The 5,839-nt window shown below is 38.6% G+C and overlaps 1 pseudogene; it reads left to right on the forward strand.

Moving 5' to 3' along the window:
• The first annotated feature begins 865 nt into the window (after positions 1-865).
• On the forward strand, positions 866-3,783 carry LOC119517793 (annotated as a pseudogene).
• Positions 3,784-5,839: the final 2,056 nt, after the last annotated feature.

Raw genomic sequence — 5,839 nt, forward strand, 5'->3', positions numbered from 1 at the left:
AGCATAGAAAAGAAGGGAATACTTCCTGACTAATTTTATGAGATCAATATTACATGATACCAAAACCAAATGAAGACAATAAAAGAGGAAACTACACATTAATTTCCCACATGAACACAAGTACTGAGCAAAATATTATAAAACTGAATTCAGACAGTCACACACAGACACACACACACGTGTGCCCCATGACCTTGTGGAATTTATTTCAGGAATGTAAAGCTGGTTAAATATTTGAAAATCAATCAATGTAATCCATCAAGTTAACAGTTTTAAAAAGAAAAACCACATAATCATAGTAACAGCTGAAGGAAGAGCTTTTGACAAAATACAACATCCATTCATGATAAAAACTTTCAGCAAACTAGGAATAGAAAATAACTTCTTCAAAAATTATCTTAATGGTGAACAATCAGGACAAGGCAAGAATGCCCGCTCTCACCAATCATATTCAACATCCAACTGGAGGTCTTAGCCAGTACAATAAGGCAATAAAAAGAAATAAAAGGCATACAGGTTGACAAGAAAGAAATAAAACTGTCCTTATTCTCACATGACATACTATCTATGTATAAAACCTGGGAATCTAACATAAAAAAATCTAGAATTAATAAGTGACCTTAGTAGGGTGACAGGATAAAAGATCAACACACAAATATCAAAAATTTTCTAGGTATAAGCAATAAACAATTAGAAAGAGACATTTTTGAAACGTATTTAAACAGCCAGCATAGCTCGGGAGCTGCTGCGTCCACTGACAGAGGAAGGAGGGAGGGAGGTGCAGGAAACCTAGTGGAAGTGAGCCTGGTGGTCGTGTGGGCTGATAAGAAATCTCTAGAGCTTTGGAAGGCTGAATGGACTAAACATGAAGAGCTTGAAAACCAAGTTCAGGAAGAATGATACCAATAGTGGAATAAGAATGATGATCGCCTGCTGCAGGTTGTGGAGAATGGAGGCCTTGCTGCTTGAGCAAGAAGGAGGCCAGTGCCACCTAACATGACAGAGAGGGGAAGATGGCTTTTCATCTTGCTGCTGCCAAAGGACACGTGGAATGACTCAGGGTCATGATAACACATGGTGTGGACGTGACAGCACAAGACACTGTCAGACACAGTGCTTTACACCTCACAGCCAAAAACAGCCACCATGAGCACATCAGGAAGCACCTGCAGTCTAAATGCCCGGCCAAGAGGACTGACAGCTCTGGGAAAACAACTTTACATTATGCAGCAGCACAAGGCTGTCTCCAAGCTGTGCAGGTTCTCAGAGAGAGCACACAGGGACCATAAAGCTCAAGAACTTGGATAGGAATACACCACCGCTTCTTGCAGTTCAAAATGGCCACAGTGAGGTCTGCCCTTTTGGTTGGATCATGGGGCAGATGTCAGTTCCAGGGACAAAAATGGGAAGAACTGCTCTCAGGCTGGCTTGTGAGACCAGCAGTTCTTACACTGTGGAAGCCTTGATTAGAAAGAGTGCAGACTTAAAACCTTGTAGATTTGGACACAATGCCTTACATTACCCCAAACCCTAAGAAAATGCAGAAATTCAAAGCCTTCTATTATCAAAATTCTCTTAGGATGCTGACTTAAAGATACCAACAAAACCAAAGCAGCCATGATCAAATCTCTAAAATAAGCTCAGAAAGAAGTGGAACTCCAAAAACAAAAACGAAAACAAACAAAAAAACCCCATGAAGTTCTACCACCTCCTATCAGTCCTACCCAGTTGAATGATATGTCTTCAAGATCATTAACTTCAACACCACTTTCAGGAAAGGAATCCATATTTTTTTACTGAACAACCCTTCAAAGCTGAGGTCAGAACCATACCAGAAAACAAAGACAGACTCAGTAACAGTACTAGAGGTACTGATAGCTTATTGGATATAAGTTCTGAAGTTGACCAAAAAAACTTCTTGTCCTATTGCAAGCAAAGTTGCTACTCTTACCTTACACAGTAAGGAATTACAAGATAAATTACAGGCCAAATCTCCCAAGGAGGCAGAAGCAGACCTAAGTTTTGATTCCTACCTTTCCACCCAAACTAATTTGGTCCCATCCCTGGGCAAACCGAGTGAAATATCTCCCCCAGATGCCAAATCATCCCCATCTTTGTTAACACATTCCTTGGGTAAGACCATCATCGACAGCTATGTCAGAAATCAGCAACTACAAGAGATTTTGCAAGACCTGTAGAAGAGATTGGAGCGCTTCGAAGCAGAGAGGAAACACAGGATAAACTCCAGTCCAGAGGGACAGAACTGGCATGATTAAACAATGCAGGGATTTCAGAGAACAGCTCTGACCTTGGCCAGAAACTTACAGATACACAGAGAAAGTACAAGCAGGTGGGCCTTGTTTTGCCCAAGAGCATGGGCAATTATTCCTATCTCCAAGAGCTGAGGATCACCGAAGAGGAAATGGATGTGCTAAAGTAGGATCTCCAGAATCCATCAGAAGAAAGTGAAAGAAATAAAGAGAAAGTGAGAGAATGAGAGGAAAAACTTGAAGAAAGGGAGGAAGGTGTGATGATTAATCCACCTGTGAAGGAGTACAAGGAAATAAAAAGTTTATGCTGCTTGGTTATTGAGAATATGAATAAGGAGTAAGCATTTTTGTTTGAGAAGCACCAAGAGGCCCAAGAAGAAACCATGAAACTAAAAGACACATTAAAAAGTCAGATGACACAAGAAGCCAGGGATGAAGCTGGGGACATGAAAGAGGCCATGAACGGGATGATAGATGAACTCAGTAAACAGGTGAGCGAGCTGTCTCAGCTGTACGAAGAAGTCCAGGCTGAGTTAGAGGATTATAGGAGGAGGAAATCTCTAGAGGATGTAATGGACAAAAATATTCATACCAGTGGAACACGAGAAACTGGTACATGTGACAAATGAATCCAGGGCAAAAGCAGAAGAGGCACTGTCTGAAATGAAGTCTCAGTGTTCAAAAGTGTTAAACAAGTTGACCCAACTCAAGCAACTGGTAGATGCACAGAAAGAGAACTGTTTCCATTGCAGAATATTTGCAAGTCATAACCATGCTGTGATATACTGCAAGAGAGATGGAGGAAAAAAAAAAAAAGAAATGTTAAAAAGCACCTTGCAAGCAAGGAAGGGGAAGTGGCCATGCTGGAGAAGCAACTCTTAGAAGAGAAAGCTGCTGTGACTGATGCTGTGGTACCCAAGTCTTCCTATGAAAAGGTCCAGTTTTCTCTAGAGAGTAAAGTGAGCATGTTGGCATCGAAATTAAAGGATGTGGTAAAAAAAAGATAGAGAAGGCCCATTCAGAGGTTGCCCAAATTAGAAGTGAGTCCTCACAAATAAAAAGGGAAAAAGAAAATATTCAGACTCTCTTGAAATCCAAAGAGCAAGGAGCATGAATTTCTGCAAAAATTCTGCAAGCTCAGGAAGAACTTGCAGAAATGAAGAGAGATTCTAAGAGCTCTTCAAAACTGGAGAAGGATAAGAAACTAAAAGAGGATAAGAAGATAAATGAGATGTAAAAGGAAGTCACCAAATTGAAGGAAGACCTGAGCAGCCTGTCACAGCTCTCGTACGCGATAAGCTTGTCCAAGGGGCCTAGTCAGCAGCTGCGAGCACTGCAGCAGCAGACCAAACAGCTACAGAGCCAGCTGGCTGAATGCAAGAAACAACACCAGGAGGCCATATTGGCTTACAGAATGCATCTTCTGTTTGTTTTCCAGGGCCAGATGGGTGAAGATGTCCAGAAAGTAGTGAAGCACAATCTTACCATGTGTAAAAACCAATCCCAGAAGTAAAGCGGATTCCTTGACAGGACTCTGCCCCCTTGTTGTCAGTCTTTGAGTTAGGTTTGGAGTTAGTCATTAGCACTGCCATTGTTTTCATTTGCGGTATGTACTGTGACCTAGTGTGACTTCTTCCATTTCCAAAGGCTTCTGAGGACTGAGATCCCAGGAAAAGACTGCCCTCAGAACCACTCAAAGACTTCAAACCAGCACAGGTCACCCATCATTTCAGACTCCAGAGGGCAAGGTCCTGAAGCTAGCAGGTGGTTACCTTCCTCAGTACCTGACCAGCTGAGGGGCTTCTCTCCTAGGGAGGTGCTGAGGCTTCCATGCAGTAAATGCTCCCGCAATTCTTACATTTGGAACTGTGCCCATCAGCACAGGAGAACTCTTTTTACCTCTGGCTTCCAATCCCAAAACACGATTTAATTTCTAACCAAATTAGTATGGCACTAGTAATGAGGTGCATACTTAATACCCTTGATCGTGATATCCCGTGGATTTAAAAACTCTAATTCCTTCCTTGTTCCTGATCTACCTCGTATATCTCATCAACCTGCTTATCAACCTCACGGTTTGATGAGCACTATTAACTAAAACAGGAAGTCTAAAGACAAAAGCAAATTGTACTTTAAAGTTTTTCTTTTGAAGTGAATCATGGACATATTGCAAATTTTCTATGCAAATTTGTCTCCTGCTATTATCCTTGAAGCTTGGGAAATCCAAACACTTGAATTTCAACAAGGGATTATGGTAAACTCTTCGTTTACAGCGAAAAGAAATGCCTTTTGTTTTTAGCCTCAATTTTTAAAAAGTGTTTTTCCCCTCTCTAATATTTTTATTGATTCTTAAAGATTTTTTCAAATCTAAACCCCTAAATAAGTGAAATTTACGTTAGACTATATTAATGAAATATTTTTTAGGTAACCATGCTTAAGGCTTTTTAAAAATACAACTTTTCCTCCAAGTTTTCAGCTAAAGCTAAAGATAGTTATGTATTTCAAACTCCAGATGACCTGCTGGGACTCTTCTTGACTTTCCGCCGTTGTTTCCCTAGAACTGTAGTATATATCTGAATATAATAAATTCTCTTTTTACCTGTTAAAAGAAAACATTTACAATAGCTCCAAATAATGAAATGCTTATGCATAAATTTAATGAAACAGGTGTTGGGTCTGCATTATGAAACTAGAAAATGCTGATTAAAAAAATCAAAGACCTAAGTTAATAGAGAGATACTGTGTTCAAGTAACAAAACAATGTCAACTCTCTCCTAAGTGATTTATAAATTTATTGTAATAAAATCAAACTCACAAGAGAACCTTTGTACATGCCAAAAAGATGATTCTAAAGTTTATCTGAAAGGACGAAGCATCTAGAATATCTAAAACACTTTTGACACAGAAGAACAAAGTTGAAGAAATAGTACTATTGCATTTAAGACATTAAAAAGTTGCTCTAATTAAGACAGTGTGGTGTTTGCAAAGGGACAGACACACAGATAAATGGAACAGAAAAGAGAGTAATAAAATATACCTAAAGAAATATGTCCATTTGGTCATTAACAAATGTATAAAAGCAATTCAAAGATAAAAGTGTTTTCAAAACATGGCATTGGAATAATTGGTTGTATATATATGCATATCCCAGATCTAAACTTTGCACCTTTATACAAAGAGTTACTCAAAATGGATCATAGATCTAAATGTAACATGTAAAACTCTAAAATTTTAGAAGAAAATAAAGAAGAAAATCTTTGAGTCCTAGAGTTAGGCATAGAGTTCTTAGCATAGACATAAAACCATGATCCATAAAAGAAAAATGTAATAAATTAGACTTCATCAATATTTTTTAATTCATTTTATTGAGATATATTCACATACCATGCAGTCATACAAAACAAAGCGTACATTCAATTGTTTACAGTACCATTATATAGTTGTGCATTCATTACCAAAATGAATTTCTGACATTTTCATTACCACACACACAAAAATAATAATAATACAAATCAAAGTGAAAAAGAACAATTAAAGTAATAAAGAACACGGGGTACCTTTTGTTTTTT

The sequence above is a fragment of the Choloepus didactylus genome, chromosome 21 (genome assembly GCF_015220235.1).
Source record: "Choloepus didactylus isolate mChoDid1 chromosome 21, mChoDid1.pri, whole genome shotgun sequence".
NCBI classification, from domain to species: domain Eukaryota; kingdom Metazoa; phylum Chordata; class Mammalia; order Pilosa; family Megalonychidae; genus Choloepus; species Choloepus didactylus.